We start from the raw sequence: 24,195 nt of genomic DNA, 5'->3' as shown, positions 1-24,195 counted from the left end.
GCTTTTCACAGCAGTTCTGGAAGAATTTCAGGAAGCGAATCTATTATCAGCCTTTACAGATGTTTCTCCAGCTTGCCCCCGGTGCAGCAGCCCCGTTTCCTTTGGGGCGCAGTGCCCCTTTCCGCTGCCCGCGCCGCGCCTGGTTCCAGGGGCGTCCTGGTACCACGATGGCCGAGCGTGCCTTGCTGTGTTCCTGTCTTTTCAGGAAAAGTTTGACATTGTGGTTTCCTTCGTGAGAAATGTGTCTCGCTTGAAAAGGAAACATATTTTCCTTCTGAAAAAGCTCACCACAAAGAAAGCCCCCGGAGGCAGAAAGCCACCTCCGGAGGTGCTGCCCGGGGGCAAGGCCTGCTCGGGCCTGGGCGCCCGGCCTGGTTCGAAGCCCTGGTTACCGGCACAATGCGCTTGGCTGCATCTTCACGCCGCTTTTCCCAGTGGGTTTCAGGACATATAACAGAGAAAGGGAGAGCGGAATCAGTCCCAGAGTGCCGAGGAAGAAATGAAGCAAGAAAGAGTTAGATTTCTAGGAAAGAAATGGCAGAGCGCAGTGTAAGATTCGCATCTCCCGAGACTACTTCTCTGCCCCTCCGTTACGTTCCCTTGCCTCTTTGTGGCCCTCCTCCCTTGGAAATACGTGGCGAATCGAAGCAGCACGGGTGGTGATGAATTTGTTGGCTGGGTAGTGACATTCATCCCATTTTGCAGCTTGCAAAAGGGGTGCCAAAAATGTCTGGTGTGATCTCTTTTTCTGGAAGACATTTCTAACCTGTTTATCGTTTTAAAAGCATCAAAGATGAGTAACTCAGCTGGGATTGTTTTATTTTTGTGTTCTGTTTTCACTGAGCAAAGATAAGCATAAAGGCGTCGCTCCACACTTCTTTAATTTAGTGTCCGATTATCTTCTTGTTATCTCGGCAGTACATTAATGGAATTACACTTGGTGCTGTGCTGCCTGGCAGAGGTCACCGTCCCTATTAACCTTTGGGACCGGTGTGTTGTTCAGGTTGTTTGTTCGGGAGGGCTATGCCACGACGTGCAAACAGGAGGCACTGCACCTATGCATGGCGTTCTTCAGGTACCCAGATTCTCTAGATAGCGAAACAAATCGTTTTGCTGTAATCTCCTCAGTCAGCAATCACACTTTAAAGCATGAAAACGATAAAATACGAAAACCGAATTTTATGAAACAATATACCTATGTATGAAATATAGCCTACTTACAAATACATCATGTGACTAATCCATAGTGATTTTGTATGAGATTTGCTTAGAATTCTTTATATATGTATTTTGCACAAAACTACTATTAATTTAGGGCTTAAAGTCTTTTTTTTTTTAATGTTGTGAAACAGACAGCAAGCTGTTCTGCCTAAGCACTAAGGAAAAGTACAAGTTAGCTAATCATGTCATTCACACGTTTGAATGTTTTAATTTCACTTTTCCAATTTTGTGTAAAATGAAGTCACCAGCTTTCTTTCATGTGAACTAGTCTTCCACAGCTGAAACCAGCAGGCCTCCTGACTTTTCAGAGAGCAAAACTAGATAAAGAGGGGGACAACCAAACAAGCCCACAGAACTCAATCCTGTGTTTTTAATGAGAGTTTTGAGGGAGGAAAAAGTCAGGATAAGGGCATGTAAAGATGCCCAAGAGATACCAGGATCAAAGCTTCTGCAAATCCAGCTGCTATGAATTTATTGTGCAAAAGCAATTTAGAGGCTGAGCCTCATTGAACTAGGCTTTGAACATTGAACTATGGAAGGAAAAGAAAAAAGAAAAAAAGTCAAATTTTACAGGGGAAAAGCTGGTTTTAAAATAGTGTGACTAAACTATCTGACTCTGAAAAACATTGCAATTAATTAGATATCTGAAATACTTCCTTTTAAAAGCTTTACAGCTCAAACATTTATATATATATGTTTTCTCTATATCTATTCATTTGCTTGAAAAGATTAGAAGAATGAAAATGTTTCGTGTGGTATCTCGGTGGGGGGTAGAGGTTTTTTTTATTTTTTTTTAACAAATACAACGTAAACCTGTAGCATAAAGTAGCAGGAATAACAGGATAAGTAAAGAAATAAATTCAGATTAAAGACTCTTTGTATCTTTCTCTTTTGTCTGTATGCCATTTGTATAAATTATCATTTTCATAACTAAACAAAAAAGTCACTGAATTTTACATTATATTCTCTTAATGGCACTGGAGAAACAATATGCATGAATTCAAACTTTATAATAGCTGTAAAACCACTGCTACTTTTATTGTAGCTTTTACAGTTTGCAATAAAAGTCTTTGGTGATTGTGCAGTTCATGGTAAATTAATTTCTTGCTTTTTTAGTTCATTGTATATTTTGAGGCTATAAAATGAATATTTACAGCTTTTTTCTAATTCCTGCAGCCATTTTTGTACATAGGTTGAGTTAATTATCACATCTTCACCTTGTTGTTTTGCTTGTCCTTGAAAGTCGTGGACTTCATCTTGCATGTTCCAGGTCATTTGTAAAGTTCCTGCTGAGTTCAGTGGGAGAGTCTAAAAACATTCCTAAATCTTCTTTCATCACAGACTTTTACTTCTGCTGCTGCAACAACAGAAATACAAAGATCAGAAAAACTGTACCGTTCCTGTTACGTGACTGCTCTCTCAACTGCATGTAGTGTGTATGGGGCAGAGCTGTGTCTGCACGCAGCCGTGATACTGAAAGAATCGAGATGGCACCAATGCACACCCATCTAGAGCAATCCTCCTGAGGGGCCTCACTGCCTACCTGATCGTGTGCTCAAGGTATTTTCAAGATGTGAAAGAGGTAAGTGTATTTTAGATATTTATATACTGTATGTTCTGTGGGTTTTAAGTTTTGAAATTATTTCAGACAATAAAATGTCATTATACAGAGCAATGAATAGTTTAGTCCTAGTTTTGTAAAAAACACTATATTCATAGTTTAAATGAGTTCGGTGTTTGTAAATGGTGGCAAGAACCTTGTGACATCTTTTCATTGTGCTGGTGGCATATTTGTTTAATGAAACATGCCTTCCTCGAAGTAATAATGCATTAAGAAAGACCTTTCATTTATTTGAAGTAGGGAATAGATGACATGCTTTAGGTTCCCCTTTTGGACATTTTTTCTCTGAAAAGTAGGAAATTCAGTGACATGGCTATTCAGGCTAAGAGAGCATTAGAGTAGTAACTGAGCTATTTGCCTCTTTGGATGAAAGAACATCAGAAGAAATTCATGAAAAGCAATCCAGAAAGATCCTGGGGGGAGCGAGAAAGGCAAGGAGCCAAGTACAGGCACTGGACACGGGGTGAGCAGCCTTAAGTTTTTTCAGGAAGCCGGTGTCTGGCCACCCATGGAGGCAGCTTTGAAGCACAAAGAAGCTCAGGAAAGCTGGTAGACCTTCCAGAACAGTGTCCTTCAAGTGCAACAGTAACCCATCTCAATACTCACAAAGACATTTGGATGTTTCAGGAGACTGGCTTGGCTAACAATGCAATTTATGATGAAGCTCTCATGCAAAAACACAGTGTACAGGAGGTGGAAGAGAGGAGAAGCTGCAAAGGAAGAATTTTGAAACGTTGGCTGGGCACATGGGTTAATGTTAGGTAAGCCAAAACAGAACTGGAGTTGAGACTTGCAAGGGACATCAAGGGCGACAAGATAAGCTTCTACCGCTAAATTAGCAGTAAAGGCTGAGCAAGGAAAACGTGGGCTCGTTGCTGAATCCAGTGGGTGATTTTGTGACAGTGGGCACACGGAGCTGAGAAACTCAATGCCTTCTTTGCCTCAGTTTTCAGCAACTTCTGTGGTTACAGTAAAGGTTGTTGATAATGTGTTCAGAGGTTTATCATCCCCACTACAGTTGGATGGAGCCTTTAAAATAGAGGCACACGTGGGCAGCGTCTGTAGCGGCCTTTTAGTACAGCGGGGAAGTGGATTCCTGACAGTTTATGGTGCTTTGTGTGGAAGGCAGACATCAGTCTGTCAGAACACAACCACCAGACACCAGGAGGAAGCTTCAGAAGCAGCACCTGCTGTACTTCCAGCACGTGCGCTGTGTGTGTTCTGCCCGTACAGCTGCCTGCTCTGGCATTGCTCTCAGGAAAACAAGGCAGTGCTGCACAGTTCACCAGTAAGCGTACTGGGCCTTAGTCCCGCCATTCCCTGAGCAAAATTCTGGTCACTCGTTGTGCCTCTTCCAAGCTGCCAGCACCCTGCTGAATTTGATCATGAGGCTGTGGGAAATGGGATGCACTGAGGTGGCAGGAAGGGAAAGGAACTCATTGCCCCGCTGCTTTTCTTTCACTAAGTAAATACACGGCCTGTCTGGAGCAACCGTGCTTGTGTGCATGAGGAAATCTCACCATTATAAAATGCTCATGTGGTAAAACTGAATTTAGGAGTTCTTGGAGGTAAAAGGAGAGGATCCATTTCATGCGAGAGACTAAATGAAGCTTGTAGTCAATAATAAAGCACGAATGACATGAATAAATTTATATAAGCTAGTTTCATTGGAGTGGCGGGATCCATAAAGTGTGCTAATATTTCTTCTTACACTGTTTGGATGCTTAATGTGTAGAACATTTGGTTCTGAACACAGTAATCTTTCTCTCATAAAGTGTCTAACATAAATAGACTGTATTCCGTACTAAACTTTTGTGCATTTTCTATTTTCTGGCTTGGATGAACACAAATCTTTGATTTTAAATGGCCTGTTTAGCAATCCTGCCACCCATTCCAACCCCATTGCTACTATGGCATGTGCGTGTAAATATATGCATTGCCTGTTCTGACTAGCATCTGCCTCCTTCCTGCCATCGTCTGCAGAATTAAAGCAGAAATACTCATCTAGCATAGAATTTCAGGCATAGAGTTAAACAGGCATAAATTTTCATGTTACATTTCTCGTAAAGATACTTTAATTTTCACAGTTAATGGTAGTTGCTAGGCAAAGCAAAGGTTGTCTTAAGATCAGAACCAGATGTTTAATTTTTATATGAGTCTCTTACCATATTAGAAGTGATAAATTTATGCCTTTTGAAGCATACCTTAATGATGGATTGAGATTAACATGCAAAGTACCTACAGAAACACTGGCAGTCCTCCAAACCTGACTTTGTTCTCAGCAGCTCTCTTCCTTACCTTTTTGTTCTTTCTGTTAACAGATGCCACAGCAGTGGTCAGTAATAGCAGTGCAGATACAGAGGGAATTGAGAGACACTGTTGTTACTCCCCAGTGGTTAGAACTGCAGTGGGGTTTACAGTATGACACCATTCGCTTGAATCCTTTAAACTACTGGGCTGGAGAGCCCTTGTTTTGTGGTGAGGAGTCAAAAATAGTGACGTGAAACCAGATTTTAAGAGTTACCACCCCTAAGTACTTATAGAGGGACTTCCAGTGACAATGCGGCTCTTGTCTCCTATGAGAGTCACGGTGAGTGTGGGGCACAGAAGCTTCTGGAATTCATCTAGCCTCTATACACACTGTATCCAAAGTGCTTTTATAAATCTGGCCTTGGATGTTTTTGGTCCAGGTGCCATTTGATGCTATGTGCAGGTCAATACAGTGCAGTTTTGCTGCTTAAACCCAGGTGAACTAGTGCTTCTCACTCAAGATTTTTGGAATATGTTTTCGAAAACAAACATCTGAAGATAAGAGGAAAACAAAATCCTGGTTTCTATGACAGCTGTGGTTGAAGAAGATTTAAAACCGAATATCGCATTAATCATTTTACAGGAAAAGTTGATGTTTTTATAATAAATAGTAATAGCATTTATTGCGTTTATTCACTTTAACAGTAAGACTAGTTCAGGATTCCCTCAGCCAGCCTTTAGTAGTGATTTGTCACTTTTGGAAAAGGACCTTCCTATTTACTAATTTGTGCTTCTTACCAGTGATTTTCTTACCAGGCTGGGGGCAGGGAGGAGGTCGGTGCCTGCGGGCAGCGGGTGGCCACGGGCTGCCCCAGCTCATGGCAGGCTGCTGCAGCCGGGCTGCTAGAGCTATAGCTCCGTGTCATCTCAGCTTAATGAGAGAATGAGTTCTGGAGGTTATGGTTTGCACCTTTTCCATAGGTAAGACATGCTTTTTGTTATTTTAAATTAAAAGCAATGGTTTTATGAGTCATACTGATTTTATTATTAGCAATATCGAGCAAAGTATCAAAGGCAAATTGGAAGGGGGGGGAAAAAGAAAAAAAAAATTTTGAGCCAGGGCTTGAATCTCTCTTATTTTTAGCACTTTTTCAAGTTACTATTCATAACTGCCAGAAACTGACAAGCAGGAGAAACACAGTGTGAATCAAGATGTTCGGTAGTCATCTGTTCACGTTTTTAATTTGCAAATTTGACATGCAAATAATTCTTTTGCTGCTGGTGTTGATGCTGCTGAACCGTGTCCACACCCCTACTGGTGTGTTAGTGGTCAGCTGTATGGGGATTTTGGTCAAAACTTAACTGGTGGCTTTCTGTATGTGGTAGCCATTAAATGGCATAATTTAAAAAATAATATATGGTAAAAATCCAAGATCTTACATCCATAAGCTTTGTAATATACTCTTGCTGCTCCAAAATAAGAGTCAGAAAAATGAGAATTATGTGAACTATTCAGCTGAGCTTCATGTCCTGGACTTAGTAACTATTAGTGCCTGCTCTCCGAGGGCGCGGATGTTTCAGAGAAGAGCTGCCCACAACAGCAGAGACATATTCTTCTCTAGCAGCTTTTGACTGTCTCACCATTTGCCAGCCAGCTGTACGTCTGAAGAGATCACTTTCTATTTCTCTTCACTAGAAATGATCCACGCTAGTAAAAGAGATTGAGAGAAAATATTTTTCCAAACGCTAGTTTAGGAAGAGGATGAATTCATTCTGTTTCTCCTGCAGCAGGTAGTGCGTTGCAGTTAGAACAGGGCTGGAGGCTGCAGCAGGCGGTGCTGCGGGCCCGGTGTCTGTGCTGTGCACGCCGGGCTTCGTGTCTGGTCCCACAGGCGAGTGTACAGTCACAGCAGGAGCATGTGAGGCGTGCATCTTGCTTAATTCATGCAAAGGAAGTCCAGTTTGTGGGCCATGGGGATTGCTCTTTGGTGTAAATCAAAGCATGGGAGCAGGAACAACAGAGAGATGTCAGGCGGGCACTCCAGTCTGAACTACGATGGAAACACAGACAGGTCCCGTGTTGACCATGCTCTACCACCCAGGAGGCGACAGACCTTGGGAAGAAACCTATCCCCTTGATTTCTTAATGCCTTTCTCTGTTACAGGACTTAAACAAGCACCATTATGTTAATATCTATTTGACCTAATTATTTAATGAACTGTTTAATAAAGGAGTAGACTGGCCCAGACTCTGATATAGTGAGCTGTACAAAATCGGTCGGTATTCAGGAAGGAACACAAGGAACGAGGACACCAATGCATTATTTATAAAATTGGTCCCTTTAGAACATATTGCTTTTATCTGCTTATATATCTTGCTGAGCTGCCAGTTGGGGAGGAAGGGGAAAAGAAAGGAAGAGAATAGGCGTTTTCACTGGAGAAGATGTATTCGGTGACTTTGGCACCCTGGTGGTGCAGTGAGCAGGTTCTCATCACGGGGCGCTGAAGTCTCAGCCTGCAGCAGGTGCTAGGGAACGAACTGCTGACAGCACCAACGGGCAGCCTGAGGGCCCGCATCAGGCCTCAGAAGTCATTTCGGCCCCAGGACAGAACTGCAGGGCTGAGCCCCGGGGTGCTCCCGGTCCCCGAAGCGCTGGCTGTCCCGCTCCGCTGGGCATGCGGGGAGGCCGGCGAGGCTGCTGGGCAGGGCGGGCTTCCAGGGGCTCGTGCTCACGGTGCTTCCCCTGGGGAGCTGCAGGACGTGCAGCAGTGAAGGCAGGGCAGGGAACGCGCTGTGCGTGTCTTCAGGCGGGACGCCTGTTGGTGACTCCACTGGATGGGAAGAAGGGAGTGAGATTCCTGAGTGACCTGCAGTAAGAATTTATTCCAACTGCATGCACGCTGCTATTAGTGCAATTCTATCCGAAAAAAAATCGAGTTCAGGTTGATTGCCTGGGTGTAGTGCTAGCTTGGAGTAAGTGCCCTGTGGCAGTCATGCTGCAGAGCAGAGGTTCAGCCAGCGCCTCTGGAGCTAACTGGCTTGGCCCTCTTGGGAAGAAAAAGCAGCATGGGAAAACTTGTCTGTGGCCTGAAACTAGCAAGGTTCTTTTTGTTTGTTTTAGGCTTTTTATCTGAAAGAGAAACAGCTTCCACTTTTTGTCGCAGATGAACTGGAGCAGTGGGGAAATGGTTCCATTGCCTCATCGTCTTCCTAAAGGGATGTTATTCCAAAAGCCTAGCAGCTGACTTGGGGAAAGAAACAGGAAAACATTTTGTTTCTCATCTCATAGCTGTGCTCAAATTTTACTGGAGTTTTTAAAACTCTAATATTTTCCTCTGTGAATCAAGTTATCATCAAAACTCTTTAACAAACAGCTATTGATTCAATTACAAGTAACAAATAATTTTAAAGTATGAGACATTTCCCTTACCAAATCAATTGATCTTCTTCATACAAAGTACCTAAAATGATCATAAGGGCTGCTGCTGATTCGCAGAGCTAATGAATCAGATTGTAAAGTGTGTGTAGGCTACACTTTATGCCCCTTAATTTATAAGACAACTCAAACGTGGAAACTGGATGCAGACACAGTGTTCCTCTGTTGCCATTCACTTGCTGGATGGTGTGTTAGGGAGTGATTTCTGAAAAGACTTTCAGAACTAGACGTGCAGGGATGGGCCTGAACTGATTAATTTTATTTATTTATTTTCAGACAATTAAAAATAATCCACTTCTTTTGGGAAGGAATATTGATATTTTGGTCTCAAGATACATTTTTTCTTCTAAAATATCTGATGGTCATGATCATGTGAAGGCCTAATTAATTACTTATTAATTACTCTTGTATCCTAGTAATGTCTGGAGGCTTCAGCTGAGATCAAGATCCTGGTATACTGTGCCCTGTATAAACCTGGAAATCAAGGCTGTCAGCCCATCTGTATGTGCCATCTGAGAGATAGCTTAATAAAAAAAAAAAACACCTGCTATTTTAATTGTGTTTCAGGTGATCAATAAAATCAGACCAAAATTGATCCATTGCAGTCCTGCTCGATGTCCTTCCACTTGAAGCTGTTTTCCTAACTGATGGGCACGGGCCATCTGATCTCGGTTGTGTAGCTCCCTCGGAGCAGAGCAGCTTTCCAGAAGTCAGATGGTCAGATCGCTTACTGCCAGGCTAGCAAAGCGGAGCAGAGCAGGGACTTTAGATGTCAGGCTGTGGGTTACACCCTGAGCAGGGGCTGACCTGCTGTTCTGGAAGCAGCCCTTTCCCTGCAGCTTCTGCCGACTGTCGCGCTGCGGCGGGCGTGCTGTCAGAAGTGCCATCTGTCTGTCCAGCACCGTCCTCCTGCACACCTTCTGCTCCTTCCGACCCCAAAGATTCTTGGAAAGTGCCAGTTTTGTGTTGGCACTGGGATGTAGTCACCAAGTTCGTTTTGCATAGCAGGCTGCGTTTCAGGTACAGAAGTGTTCAACTTGGGTGCAATGCTACGGAGTACCTGCTTCTCGTACCCTCCCTAGTTTAAGTGGGGATTTCAAACTGAGCTATGTGTTGCACAATGTGTTCAGGTAGCTAAGCGGCTAAATAGCTGAAAAATGTTGGGTTTAAACTGCTTTTTCTTCTTCTCGGAGTTAAATTGAATGACTACTTCAACTCCTTTATATGTAAGCCAGAGATATGACTGTGCTGTCACAGTAGACGGAGGATTAATGAATCACGCTGATAGCATGGTTGGAATATGCTGTTTGGAAGACTGTAAATACCCAAGATGAACTTGAAATGATCTGAAGTTAATGCTCTGAGCAGGCATTCTTCAGGCTGTACTGGTCACATAGTGATGTTACGCCTACGTGCAGCAGACACGTCAGGTTTGGCAGAGGGCTCGGCTCCCCGCACTGCCAGGGCAGGACTGAGCTCGCTGCGGTTTGAAAGCTGGCTGAGTCCCGGCTGTGCCAGCTGCAGCGTGCCACCGGAGCGAAGGCTTTTCATCATGTCTGTCTTCCAGTGTGGGGGTTTTGTTTAAGATCCGGAGGTGTGAACACAAAGGGATAGAGGTGATACACTCATCAATGCCATTTCGTTGTCAGAAATGGGGACCTGTAAAAAAAAGAGCAACAACAACAAAATTAGATGTTCCTAAAACAGGGAGTAATTTCTGTCATACAGTTGTTTTTTTTTCAATGATACAATGTCAAAACCATGAGTTAATGACATTTGGAAATTTTTTAACCCTTCAGCTGCAAAGATCCCATCGATATTGATAACGAAATGAGGAAAAAAAGGGTGTTTACATATGAAATTAATGAAAAAATATGAATATGAATCCCGTTTATTACGAACTCTATATAACTGAAGCTGTGGATTACCATACTACATATACCTGTTTTGTTCACAGGTTGCAGTTTAAACATTGTCTGCCGTATTAGGCATGTGCCTTCAATCATCAGCATTTTTTTCTAATGGCTAAGGAAAATGGGAAAAAATGCTTTCTCATCTGTTTAAGAAATTTGGTCATACCCAATGCATATATTATATAACGAGTTATGGTTATGTCTCCTGTCCCATATTTTTCTTCAAAAGACAAAGCAAAAGAGTTATTAATATTTAGAGTCAAGCAAAGTATGTAAAAGAAATTAGAATATCTGTAAATATGTCATGCGGAAGGACTCGCACAGCAACTCTCTTTGCAAACTGACAATTCCATCATCTTGTTAGCTTTCTGCAGGGGACTTGCAGTGACAACTCAAAAGTTTCTGTTTCTTACTCTCCTTCTATTATGCTTTTAGATGATCTTTGCTTACCTGTTTGTAAGTAGATACAGTAATGGGTGTTTTACAGAGGAAGTACAAGACTAGTACTTACAAAGTATTTCCAGATCTTTGAATTAAAGGCATAGGTTCTGTATCAATGATCGTACAGCAAGTCTGGTGGCTTCAGCAACTTTTATTAATTTTCTATTTATATCAATGCATATTAATATAAAGTATGTACACGTCCTGTAAATTAATTTGAAATACTTCTACTGTTGTCTTCTCTTGCTCTTTTCATTTACTCTTTGAGGCCAACATGAAGGCCAGCGCTTAACTGTATTGAAGAAAACATACTGTTATTGCCTTTTGCTTAGACAACAGGTGGAGAATAAAGGAGGGAATTAAGTCCTGCAGAGCTGGAATACCTTTGCCCATGCAGACTGCCTGGTCAGTAATCAACTGAGTCTGGAAGACTTTCCTTTAACCTTTGGTAAACCATTCTCCATGGCCAGCAGTACGCGCCCCGCACAGTGCTATCACCAAAGGCTTCTGTGAGAGCCCTCTGAACATACCGTCCCTTCTTCTTTTTCTCAGAGACAAAGTAACACAGTGATGATTAAAAATCTCTAGTAATGCACAAATTTCAGCAAACAGCTCAGTCATATAATTGCTTTCTGACGGAGAGTCTCATGGACGTGTGGTTCTCCTCCGAGACCCCGGGCCTGGCTGTCCTTGTCTGCAGCGCGAGGTGCCTTCATTAGTTCTACTCGTCCACAGCCATTTCCCTTTGCCTGGCACGATTGCTTATTATTTAATATGTCCTCAGGCAAGCTGGCTGCAGAAATCTCCCTGACCCACCTGCTTGCTGGGCAGTCCCGCACGAGGAGCCTCGCAGCCTGTCTGCTCGGCTGGGCTGGGGACCCCCAGCCGCCTGCGGCAGCGGCTTCTGCCTGGCGATGCGCGCTGCCTCCCGCCGCAGCGCCCGAGCTGCCAGCCCGGGACGAGTGCCAAGCTTTCTGGAAGGCTCCCTTCCAGACATCTGCCATCCCCACCCACCCTGCCTTGGGTTTCTAACCCTGCAGGCTGTCTTCTTTTCAGGTTTCCACTGAATAAAGTGTAAAGATGTGACATCCTGGTATTTTTTCGTAGTACCCTGTAACTTAACAGGGCAAAATGTGGGTCCGAGACTGACTTTTCTCGTTTTGTGCTAGCCTCTTTATTGCTTTGGCAGCAGTTTCCACCAGTGTATTAGATTGTCAGTTCTCTCTTAGCTGTTGTCTGTTAGCTGTTGTAGATGTGACTGACTGCTCACTTCATTCATTATCTGAATTGAAATTATAATCAACCAGTAAAATGTAACCTGGATTTCTACACAGTGCTCTGCACAGCCACGTTCTGGCACACCTGTCCTGTGCAAGTAACGTTAGGCATCACTCTCAGGTAGCACATTACTGTTCTGCCACTGGGTGTATCTCTCAGTTAAGTAAGTAGCTGTAATGGATGGGAAAATGTTCTTCACAATGTTTGTATTTGCTCTACTTGGTCCTTGAAATTACTATTTACAAATCAGATCCTGATTCCCAAGTGATTCCAAAGCTTTTCTGCTTCAGTAGGAAAGATGTCTTTTAGACATAACAAGTAAGGATATGAGGCAACCATAAAATGCTCCAAGGTAAGGGCTGCAAAAGCCATGCCAAGCTGAGCAGAAGCCTAGCACGGGGGGTGCAGACCTCAGGCCCTGCTCAAAGGATCACCTAACGCCTCTGCAAAAAAGAGAGTTTCTAATATGGACACTTTTATTTTATTTTTGAAAAGATAAAGAGGTCGTACTGGTTTAGTTAACAGTGGATTTGAAATCCCAATATATAACAACAGAAAGCTCTTGATAAATAGTGTTTCTGCATTAATACAGCTGCGTGGAAGAATACATTAGGTTTTGAATGAATGTGCTTAAAGTTGAGCCACCTGAATTCATGGCGGTCCAAATATTAGGAAAGTTGAGCTCTTCAGGTGAGAGATTTCCATGACGTTTGAATAATCTGGTGTGAGTGTTCAGCGGTGGTTAAGCAGCTCGACACAGCGTGTGCATTAAGCCGAAGAGACGGCTTTTGTGTTAGTAACCAGCACACACAGCTGGCGCCTCGCTATCGCAGGAAGAGGCAGATCATTATGACAGTGGCTCAGTATGCAGGCCCTGCATGAAAGTTTTCTCCCAAGTCCATTGTTTTTTCCTGTTGTGACCCTCTGCCTGACACAAGTGCTGCTGCGACACGCCGAGGTCTGACTTACCGCCTGCTGTCAGAGGAGCCCGCGCGCTTGTGCTCCCGGCTGAATACGGGACTGCATTTCCTGACAGGCCGTGCTGCTGCGGGTGCCCGATAAGGTGTGGGAGCCTGATAAGCTCTGAGACCTTGTTTCAAGGCTCCTGGCGTGCTGCAGGAATGAACTGTCTGGGGCTGATTGTTCCTGTATAAGTGAACATTGCTCCAAACTCGACCCATTTCTCATTCTTGAATCGCATTTCTGGCATACCAGTGCTGTTCCATCACTGACGTGTAGGTGATAGAAAGCAATCATAAAAGCCAGCTGATGTGTGAGGTGACTTTAGTAATGGACAGGGTAACAGGCATAAGTCTTGTTGCAATTTCAACTTTATCAGCTTTCTGTGTCTCAGGGCACATCAGTCCTGGTCCTTAGACATGCATCTTAAGCATTTTCTAATTAGTTTTCTTCAGATGCGGCATCTCGCAGTTCCACAGGACAATCCAGCATTTACAGAGTACATTTCCTTCCTGTCGCAACATCCTGGAGCTGCTTCTTCCGAGACAGATTGTTGGAGTTTGTGCAAATGAAAGAACGTTCAGTGCTGCCGAAGCCGCCGAGACGCCATCCAGCAGCGCTGCCGGCTGCACGCGCCGCGCTCTGATCGCTGCTCCCACCTTCCAAAACCTGCTTGGAAAGCACCCCAGGAGTGCTTTAAAAATGTTAACACGTTGTCAGTCAGAACGTTGTCAGAGCTGTTCATTTGCCCTTTCTTGCTTACTTGAAGCTTAGAAATGATTAAAAAATGGAACCGTTCCAGGAGTTTTTAAATACTGACAGTTTTTTCACTGCTCCCTTGTTCCCAGTGGGTTTGGCTGAACTTAAGAGTAGTGATCAGATGCATAGGTACTTGGAGTGCACAGCAGACCTTTCTGTCTGTTTTCGTATCTGTTTTGTGCTGGAACAGATCCTGCACGCTGGCTGGAGTGCAGCTCTCTGCTAAGTGCAGCATTTTTGTGGAGAAAACGAAAGCTTGCTCCGAGCTGTCAGGTGCTAGTGGGGATGCCATGCCCGTGGCCGTTTGCTGCCTGGCTTTCCTTATCCCTGAGCATTCCCACCCCGCTTACCCTCGTCCGCCACCACTGACGGCCCCTGTGCAGCCCAGCGTGTGCATTCCTTGGGCTCATTCTGTCACCTTTGTGTGCACAGACAGAAGTAATGTATTTTGGGGGCTGAACTATGATTTTGGGATGCTTATCTTTCCTTTCTGTGGGAAGAACAGACAAGATTTGCTCACCTTTGTAAAACACTTGAGAACATGGCTGAAAAATATGAAATGGCCACAAAATATTGTTATTGAATATCCTTATAAGGATATTTTCCTGCATGATTATGTGCTGCGAAATCAACATATATAATAGCTGAACTAAAAGGGATTTGTTCCTTAGGAAGCTTCAGGATAATTGTTGAGATAGCAGTGGTCGCTGAAAAGAAAAGAAGAAGAAAAAAGACTTTCTTTAAACAATGCTTTTACTATTGGAGCTCATGTCTTTTCCAGGAGAATCCACACAGTGTTTTTGTCACAGCTGTGGAAGAAGCTCTGAAAAATCTAATAAATTGCTCTCTCACATTAAAGCGTATTCACCCTGCTCTGATGCTTCTCAAGCTGAGCCCTTGAAGGAACATTGCTGAGTGATTGTTCAGGAACAAACGTGATCTTCAGCAGGGTACCAAGGAGACTCCGCCGCACGCTCTGTAAGGATGAATTTGTATTCAGTGTGCATCAGCTCTACTTTCCAACCCCTAATTGCGGGAGTGGGGCTGGGCTCCCACGTTGGGTGCATGGTAAGGAACAGCACGTGCTGCGTCTGCTGTTTATGTCACCGATAACTGCCCAAGGAAAATAACTGGTTCAGATAGCCTTGAGCAAGGGGTTGTGCTAGATGACCTCCAGACGTCCCTTCTGACCTAAATTATTCTACTTCTGTGTGCAGCCATGAGCTGGATCCAAAGGCTGGAAAGCAGGATGATGGCCCAGAGATATGGCCCAACCTTTCTCCTCTGCTAAATGCAGATGCGCAGGTGGGGCAGGAGAGCTCCACACTACACAATCTGAATGTTCTGGAACTGTTAAAACAGTTTCCTGTGCCAGAATAATTTGAAACTACATATTTGAGCATTATAACTAGTAGCTCTTACCCTGTTTGTCTCCCTCCCCTCCCTTCCAAGGAGAAACTTGAAAACATGTTTTGTTTCCTTAGAGAAACTTAGAGGATTTATTTTTTTTTTTGCTGAATTTTAAACTTAGCACCCAATTTACTCAACCAAAGCATCAGAAGATACCCAAGTTAATGTGAAAGGACAGTCCAAACTATCTCACCCGCTTTCCTAGGCCTGCTTTCATATAATAACTCACACTAAAACCTCTCCTTATGTTCCAGCTTCAGTTGTCAGAGCTCCTTGCTGTCTGTGCTCTGGAGACATTGGAACAGATGGTAATGGAGCTGTGCCACATGCAAGGTTTGCACATGCGAGTTTCTAAACAGACGAATCACATGAAAATGGAGGTATATGCTAACTACGACTGCTGGGTGGGACTGACTAGGAACCTCTCTCAGGTGTTTGCAGAAAATACTGCTCTCACTGTCAGTGAGAGTTCAGAAAAAAATCAGGACAGCTGCAATTCCAGTAAAAAAAATGAAGACGATGATCAGCGGTTCGATACAGGACAGACCCACGCCTTGATCCTAAACCCTTTTGTCATTGCAAGTTGGTATTATCCATCATATGGCTATTAAGGTTTCAAAATTGTGAAAGCTAGTAGGAACAACTTCTTTGAAAGAAAATCACTCCGTGTTTGTTTTCACCCTTAGAGAACAGCTTTCTCTAAAGCGAAATGCAAGAGTTACAATTTTTTACGTTTCATCTTCTTGCGTGACAGACTAGGCTCCTTGAGAATCTTTGGTGAGGGATCTCAAGAAAAAAAGCTCAAACACTATTGTCTGCGCTACATCCTTACTGATGAAAAAACTCAACCATATGTGAAACACGATTTTCTTCTACAAAGCTTTGTTGACCCATCTCTGATACCTATTTTATCCATCTATCTGTTAATGCTCTCTGTCTGTTGCTGAACCCCAATGTCTAACACGAGGAATTTTAGCACAGATGGTTAGCATTTGGTAAAGTTACATTCAACTGAAAATACAGGCGTATTACGAGAGATTTATGGTTAGCTTTTCAGCAGTGGTGTCCATATCATTTTTGCCCTTAAAGAACCAGGTATTTTTCTTCCTGTCATCAGTTCATCCCGTGCATGCTCAGCGTGGCCATGCAGCAGTGGGTTGGCTGGCCACGAGGCCCCATTGCCCTCCGCTCTCCAGAAGGCCAAGTTTAACAGGAAAGGCTTCACACATCTTTGGCTTAGAAATTCAATAATACATGATTAAACTTATTTTTTCTGACACCAGACCTTTCTCTGTTAATGCTAATGTGCATATATTTAATTGGAAAGGGAATTAGGAAGAAGGAAATAAAATTTGACAGAGATGTATATTTGCATTAGGTGAATTTTCTGTCCATTACAAATTAAAATCAATATGTGATTATGGTAGCGGTTGCTATTAGGTTCAAAATGAAGTCTGCATTTTGAACGAAGGAGGTGGTTGCCTTTCCTAGGTTTTATATGAGCACAAATACAGCACAGGATTAAAATGTACTCATCCATTCAAAGGGAAAAAATTTAGGCAAATGGGTGGCTCTGGTTCTGGGCAACCTTGGTTGTGCGTTCTGAATTTTTAGAGGGAGACATGATAATAAGTAGCAGAATTACATTCTCGTTCTGATAAATGGAGTCTGGACTGTGAAGCCTGCCTACAGTTAGGGTCTGAAAGGGCCAATGGCAGGACCTTAACCTGAACAAAATGTGATCAAACTGCATTCTCAGAGAGGATGCTCGTTTGAGTTTCAGAGCAGATAAAGGTCTTCCTTCAAGGGGCTTAAATACTAAAAAAGTTAAGGGCTTTTTATGTTTTGCTGCATGTTATAACAACAGTCAGAACCATAAATCAATATCGCATTTTAAAAGCTGAAGCTTGTTTTCCGTGGTAATAGCCCCATTCATGAGCAGCACTGTGGGTGTCAGAATATCCCCCTTGGGAACTGCATGTTCTTACTAACGCTGTTTTGTTTAAGCAATAACTTCCAGGCGTATTGGAAATATGAGGTAGCAACTGTGTATTGCATGCTGCGTATATACAGAGGACATGCACCAAGATGTTTATTCAGAGCACTGCAGGACCCTTTTCCTGCTGCGGTTTCCATTGTGCCTAGAAGCAGTGTTATATTCAGAGCTGATTCTTTCCTGAAAACAAAGGCTTTTGAAAGAGTTTATGATAATAAACTCTCATATGGCAATGCTGCAGAATTTCCACAGTGGGGAGCTTTAAGAAAAATGCAAGATTGTGCCTATATTAGAAAGGGAATAATGCTTTTAGTTAATTAATCCCCTGTCTTGGCTGCATTACTGTTTAATGGTTATAGGTTTGCATATTTTGTGAATAAACCTGTTGTCCAGATGGTGTTTAAATGGACCTTTGAAACTGATTTTCTTGAGAACAGCTAAAGCATTCACCAAAGGAGAATCTATTCTAAAGTCATATAATGTGCTGCAAGGCAGCGACACGTCCTCATAGCCTGGGGTCTGGATCGGTATCTAAAAGTGAACAGGGAAGAAGGGAGAATGATTCACAGCCTAACCCCAGGGCTGGAGACTGAGGACTGTTTGCAAACATGGCATTTATTTCTAAGGCTTGCCCTTACTCCCAACATAACAAAGTGTAAGTCATATCTCTTCTTGAACTACTTAGTGCTGTGCACACACTCACTGTTATCAGCAATCAAAGTGACAGATAATTTACATACATGTTAATTTGGATACCTTTGGGGAACGTTTTGACATTTTCTTAATGTGCAGATAGAGTAGTCTTTCTTTATGTCACTTTTAAAGATAAAGGAAAGCAGATTTCATTTCCGAATTGAATGCAACCTGTATCTTTTGTTCTTTAAAAATGACCTTAAACCTGAGATCTAACAACCTAGATTCAAGTACGAGTGATGCCCGTGGCCTTGTTCATAGCATGATTGTGCTATGAGTAACCCAACTGTAACTAATGGCAGAAAGTCCCCAGGGTGTAAGTTCCCATCCGACATGGAGAGGTTGTGGTCAAACCCTCAGTGATGAAATGTTCTTGTCAGAGTTCACAAACTTTCAAACAGTGCGGAGCCTAGCAGCAAATCTGTTCCATACAGGTATTGTGTTTGCAATTTTATTTTTTCAGCATGCATACTTTGAATGGAAACATCACCACGCTCAAGTAGCCTGTGTTTAGTAAGGTGTCACTGACTCACTCAGCATTAAATAAAATCAGTGAACATGATTATAAAAGTTATTCATCCATGGTATACAAGGTAAGAAATTCAGGAAACTAAAATCACTAAGAACTTGGTTCCTTTCCTAAGATGTTTGACAAATTTAGATGAAAGGGGCTACTTTAAGGTTGAGAGGTTTTTTCTACAGCTGAGTCTCTTAATATTAATTCTTTGAAAGTGCGTAAGTACATGTGGGCATCATACCAAGAGTTTAGTCTGGGTGGAGGTAAAAATGACAATCCAAAGATTTCTGCAGTTTCTCTTGCCAGCATAAAAGTCTGCCTCATCAGTGCCTTGTTTCCCTTCTTTTTGTCTTTAGCTGATAGCTGTCTCCTGTGTGCTTTGTCTATTAACTCAATGCAAGTAATGTTTACTGAAATGTCACGCCTAATTGTGAGTGATAATGCTGTAAGCATGAGAAATGAAGAGTACAAAGGAGTTTTCTTTAACCTAGTTCAGCTGCTCAGAACAGTTTAAGATGCAACCTACATTTTATGGGTTTGTACTAAGATTAAAGGGCATTTTTTCCTGTAGATAAATGCATTTTTATTCTGTTTTACTCTGCAGAGAAATCACAGGCTGTGACATATTTGCTTATGTCTGAAAGCATTTTAGAAGATCCTGATATTAGTCTGGGAACAAGCTTTTTGATGCTGAAATGCAAAGACTATTTTTCACAAGAAGGACTGCATGAGAAGGTGGGAATCTGGAGCCTGTGTTTAGAAATACCATGGATGTCCTTACTGTTCAAATCACTTGTTTGAAGCAAGAGGGTGAAGTTCTGTTTCTACGCTCAGTGGGAGCATTTTGAAAAAAAAAAAAATCCAACAGGTCCAAGCCAAGAATTTCACCATAGCCTGTTGTTCAAAGAAAAGGCTCACCTTGGAAATGACTTTTCAGCTATAGATCATAACAGCCTTGACCCAATCTCTCACAACTTTGTCTGACAAAATAGGTCCCAAAAGGCTGCAATAACCCCGAATGCCTGCCCAGCCAAAACAGGTGAATGTTCACTGTTCTCTGTCCCAGTCACTAGCACTCGCTGCTGGTTGTACTGCTGGAAGTATGACCTTCCTTTGCAGTGGCAGCAGAGACTGAAGTCTGAGGTGTCGGTGCCTCAGAGCCTTAAGCAGGGGTTCAGGGACCGGTGCGGCCAAGGCTGGATGGACGGAGCCCTGCTCTCCGGGACACCCCTGCACCTGTACGCGCTGCGGCAGCACTGGTTAGAGCTAAGAAGGCCCCGGTGGGCCCTTCAGGCATTTTCCAGGAGATGCTGAGCCTACAAAAAGCGTGTTGAACACACGTTTCTCCCTGTCCAAGGCAGGTACTTTGTGCCCACTGCAGGAAGGAGAGGGTCCTCCTACAGGGCGTCATGGAGAGACACGGAGCCTGTAACTGGGAGAAATGCCTTAATGAAAGGGAATGTTAGAGGTGAGTTAATTCCAGAACGCAGCTGGGCTGGGTTTATTGCTGGGTGCCGGCACCGGAGAGGGAAGTTCCTCTGAAGCTGGATGCAGAGCGAGGAGCACTGCGAGCTGGCAGCTGGAGCCCCAGGCACAATGACAGCGTGTTTTGGAAAGTTCTGGATGAAGTCTTTTGTTTCTTTATTATTCTGCGGTCATGTGTATGCTGATGTTGGAAATGCAGTTTTGCTTCATCTACCACACTCTTCTGTTTACAGAGATTTTTAAAATCAGAATTACAGAGTAGCTTTGCCAGTACTTATTAGACAGAAAAACAGTCGGGACAAAGCCCTGTGAAAGTATAGACATTTTCAGACCCTTAATTAGGATATTGAGGGTATTTTATTTAGAGGGTTTTTTTAATTCTTAGGAAGAAAAATACAGCATTGGAAGCATAAAGGTAATGTTTCGTCTTCAAATGCAAGTAAAGGCTTTTTTGGGGCATTCCAGGTTTTGCTTCCCTCTCCTGCTAGGCAGGAGCAGCGTGTGCCTTGCTGAGTGGGGATGACAAAACCCCTCAGCACAACCGTGCCTTAGCTGGCGCTCCCCTTGCCTAGCTAAGGGAGGTTAAACTGCTTCAGCTGGCTGGGTCGTTTTCATTGGCTTGAGAACTGGTCGATTGTTTTTATTAGGCCCTGATAATTTCTGTAAAAGCAGCTTAATGTGGTTAGTGCTTGTTTTGCTAATAGATCAGCTGAAAGGCTTGTTGTGTTCCCATTGATTGCTAGCATTTTTAATTTGTTCAGAGGCTTAATTTGTAACCTCTTCGTTATGTTAATCTCTGCTTATATTACAGCCAAAACACTGCCAACCAATTTCTGCTGAAGTCTCCTGTTACTACCCGGAGATGTGTTTGTTCCCACCGCTTTGCATCCAGATACCATGGGCTGAGCTCCACGCTGCACCTGGAGAGGAGTCTTTGTGAGTCATTTCCCAGTATATTTGGGTCTTGGCCTTTCTAGTGCCCTTCTCTCCTGAAGCATGGCTTATCGAGCAGTTGCAGGTGGGGCTGTGCCTGTGCTGGGCATGGTGGGTGCGTGTGTGCGTGCCCTGTCCCTCCAGCACCCATGGGTGCAGCCGCCCGTGCACCCGGCAGCTCTGGCTTCAGGGCTGATGCTGGGCTCGTGGGACAGCCTCTGCTTTGTCAAAGGGTTCCTGCAGGACTGCCTGCTGAAAGCCCCGTAAATACGGGTTCAATGGAGATATGCTCCAGAGGTAAAGGGGAAGCTGCTGGGAATAGGAGAGTACAGAAATAAGGAGGTGAGACTGCAGTGTTCATGGTCCTTGCCTTCACTGGGTTACAATTCGCACCCAGCTGGCCTTCACGAGGGCACTTGAGCCTCCTGCCTGCTTAGCTTTGCACCCGCCTTGTGTGTAGCACGTCTTAATGGGCTAACAGCACTGTGAAAAACACGGTTACATGCGTATGTACAGCACAGTCTGCCAGTCCCAGAGCCTAGCGCTGTTCTTGTGAGGAATTTTCTGTGTGTGTATTCCTGAGGTCATGTTTGAAGGGTCTTATAACTCCCCATGGCAAAAGCGTGCCCTTGACTGCGTGGACATTGCAGCAGTTAAAATACTGCAAGAATGAATTCCTGCAAGAACATTTCTTGATATCTCATTGACTGTAAAAATGGCTGAAATATGTTTGCTTAAAGCAAACTGAAAAGCCAGTAAAACTGAAATGCCTATCTTTGATAGGCACTAGACCTAGAAGCTTTAAGCCAAACTGTTACAATTCACAGGGAGCTTTAAAAGATTTGGAAGAGAAAGATCACCTGGTCTTGCTACAGATCCACTTCTGTGGTAATTACAGGTCTGCTTTTAAACTAATTGCTTCAGTTCGGTCTGAGATCTGGGCAGCTCCCTCTTCTTGCTGTCTGAAGTAGCACGCTCAGATGGGTGTTACACCCGTTTCCAGCACTGCCTGCAAAGCATCGCTGGAACTGCTTGCACGTCCAGCTGCCGCCTTTACCTTTAGTTTGGCTGCAGAGCCCAGCTAGCAGGCGGGCCACCTGCCGAAATGCCAGCTGGCAGCTTCGGACTGCTACAGGCATCAAACCCTGTCGTATTTCTGGTCTGCTTGGATTTCTTGCAGCTAGAGTGCCAAGATGCGATTTACAGGGATGAAATCCTGGCCGTATTGAACTCCGTGGAAGTTTTACTTCCAGTGTCTTTTCTACCTCGATACCAAAGTCTCGTTGTCTTAACAGGGATAAAAAAAATTATTTCTGAATCTCTGCGTATGTTTTTCCAAGTGAATGTAGTTTAGAGGGGTCTTTAGAATTTCCTCTCTAATTGTTAGAAAATTAACAAAATTTTCGTGGTTGGATTTTTATGTGTATTATTACTGTTAGAGAAATGTTTAGGAGATGTGTCTTCAATTTGTAAGAGTAAATGCAGCTGGGATGCTGATGAGTCTGCTCACTACAGCTGCTCCTCATGTGAAATCTCGCCCACCTGATGAATCATGTCCCATATTGCTGCCAGTTAGAAAACTGGAACAGCTCTTCACGTGGACGTGATCTTTCCTGAGTTGAATAGACAGCAGAGAAGGGCAAGCTGATAAGTTATAATGAGACTGGAAATAGGAATGGGTATTTTGACCTGATTTTTTTTTACGTATGTTTTTCACTGGACAGGCAATTCAGCAGAACTGGAACATGCTGCTTGAATTTCCTAGCAGACAATGGGGAAGTTTGTGGGGCTCGCCAGCCCTGCCTCCCCCCAGCACAGGCTGGGGACCCAGCGGGTGGCAGCTTCCAGGAGTGCTCGCCTCCCTGCCCGGCACAGCGCGGAACCAGAGCAAACGTCCCTGAAATCACAGCCCTGACTGTGCCGAGCGCTGGAAGCATTCCCTCACACGGAGGGTTTGAAAGACAGTCCGCGTATTTACCTTGTCCCCTCCTTGCGCTGCAGAGCGTTTGGTGATGGTGAACACAGGTGACAGAGGCGTAGAAGTGCGTGCGAGCTGTTAGAAATGTCTGCGGACTGAAAACCATTACTTATCTCCTCACAGCGTCTCCCTCCTCCTCGTTTTCTGTGCCTTGCAGAGTTTATTTTTGTCGTCTTTGTGGAAAGCAGAGATCACTAGCAGTGTCTCTGTAAAACCCAAGCATGAAAGCAGTTTGGAAAACATTTATTACTTAAGTTACAACATATTCCTACAAGTATTTTTTAATTGTTCATTTAGGATAGAAGTAAAAGAAATGGAATAAGAGGAGAGAAACATATTTAGAATTGCGTTCACATCAAGGAATGTGTGGAGCTGTAGAAAGTTGTTGTATGTGTGGTGCCAGAAATAACCATTAAAAATGAAGAAGTGAACAGGCCACCTTTTCCCACGCTGACCTTATTTTAGTTTTCACATGAGTATGAATTGTAGTGGCATTTGTGCAGTGTGCCGTTGAATGTCAGGGAAGAGCAGCCCCTCGGTCGGCCGGCTGCTGCCCCTTTCCTTCCTTCCTCCACGTGCACTGCCTACAGATCCATGCAGCCAGTGGTTGTTGGGACATCCCTCTGTGTGAAAAGCTCTTCCCAGTGGTCTCCTGTAATAGCACAAAGCTAAAAAGCAAATGCAGTGTGCTGCCTGACAGAGGTAGGTGTGACCTGTAAGAAGCAACTGGCCTGCAGGGCATTTTTCCTTTCTTTACTTCTGGCTGGTAAGTCATTAGCCTTACCCTGGGACAACAAGGTAGGAGTTTGCTGCTTCATTTAGCTGTGTCTGACCTGGGCAGAAGTCATGTCTGACTGACTGGGACACAGGAAGAAAGGAAGACGTGCGTCTGTCCGCTGCTATGCCCCAGAACTCTGTTAAGCCCTTTGATCGGCACCTGGCTGAAGCCTGAGCTTCTTCTCTTTTTCTGCTGTTCTACTTTTTTCTTCTATTTTTAATCAGCAGGCTCTCCAGGCTTCCTTCTCCAGGAAGCACAAGAACCGTCGCTTCCCTTTTTGCAGTCTGCCATACTGTTTCTTTATGCAAGAGAAATTCAGGTTCTTAGGGCCAGCCAGAAGAGGAGATCCCTGGTTTTCTGACACTCGGCGCGTGGGGCTGTGCCTTACGCTTCTGTCAAGGCGTGCCCAGCTGCTTCTTTGGTTGGTCTGTGAGATGGCCATCTCACAGCTCTGTCCATCTCAGCATTGAGCTGAGACCCCCTGGGGCAGTTAGCACCCTTGGTGCCTTCTGAATGCTTCAGTGC

At 43.9% G+C, this 24,195-nt stretch overlaps 1 long non-coding RNA gene across 6 annotated transcripts in view; it reads left to right on the top strand.

Moving 5' to 3' along the window:
- The first annotated feature begins 2,542 nt into the window (after window positions 1-2,542).
- Window positions 2,543-24,195, top strand: part of LOC106043562 (uncharacterized) — a 52,236-nt gene continuing 30,583 nt past the window's right edge. The window contains exons 1-3 of one of the 6 annotated variants that reach the window (XR_010833684.1): window positions 2,543-2,803; window positions 19,101-19,231; window positions 20,793-20,917. This is a non-coding gene — a long non-coding RNA (uncharacterized lncRNA). The other 5 variants (XR_010833679.1, XR_010833680.1, XR_010833682.1 and 2 more) reach the window with 5 other exon arrangements.

The sequence above is a fragment of the Anser cygnoides genome, chromosome 9, assembly GCF_040182565.1.
Source record: "Anser cygnoides isolate HZ-2024a breed goose chromosome 9, Taihu_goose_T2T_genome, whole genome shotgun sequence".
NCBI classification, from domain to species: Eukaryota; Metazoa; Chordata; class Aves; order Anseriformes; family Anatidae; genus Anser; species Anser cygnoides.
Note: the sequence above shows the minus strand (reverse complement) of the source record. Positions and strands in the feature narration are given on the sequence as shown.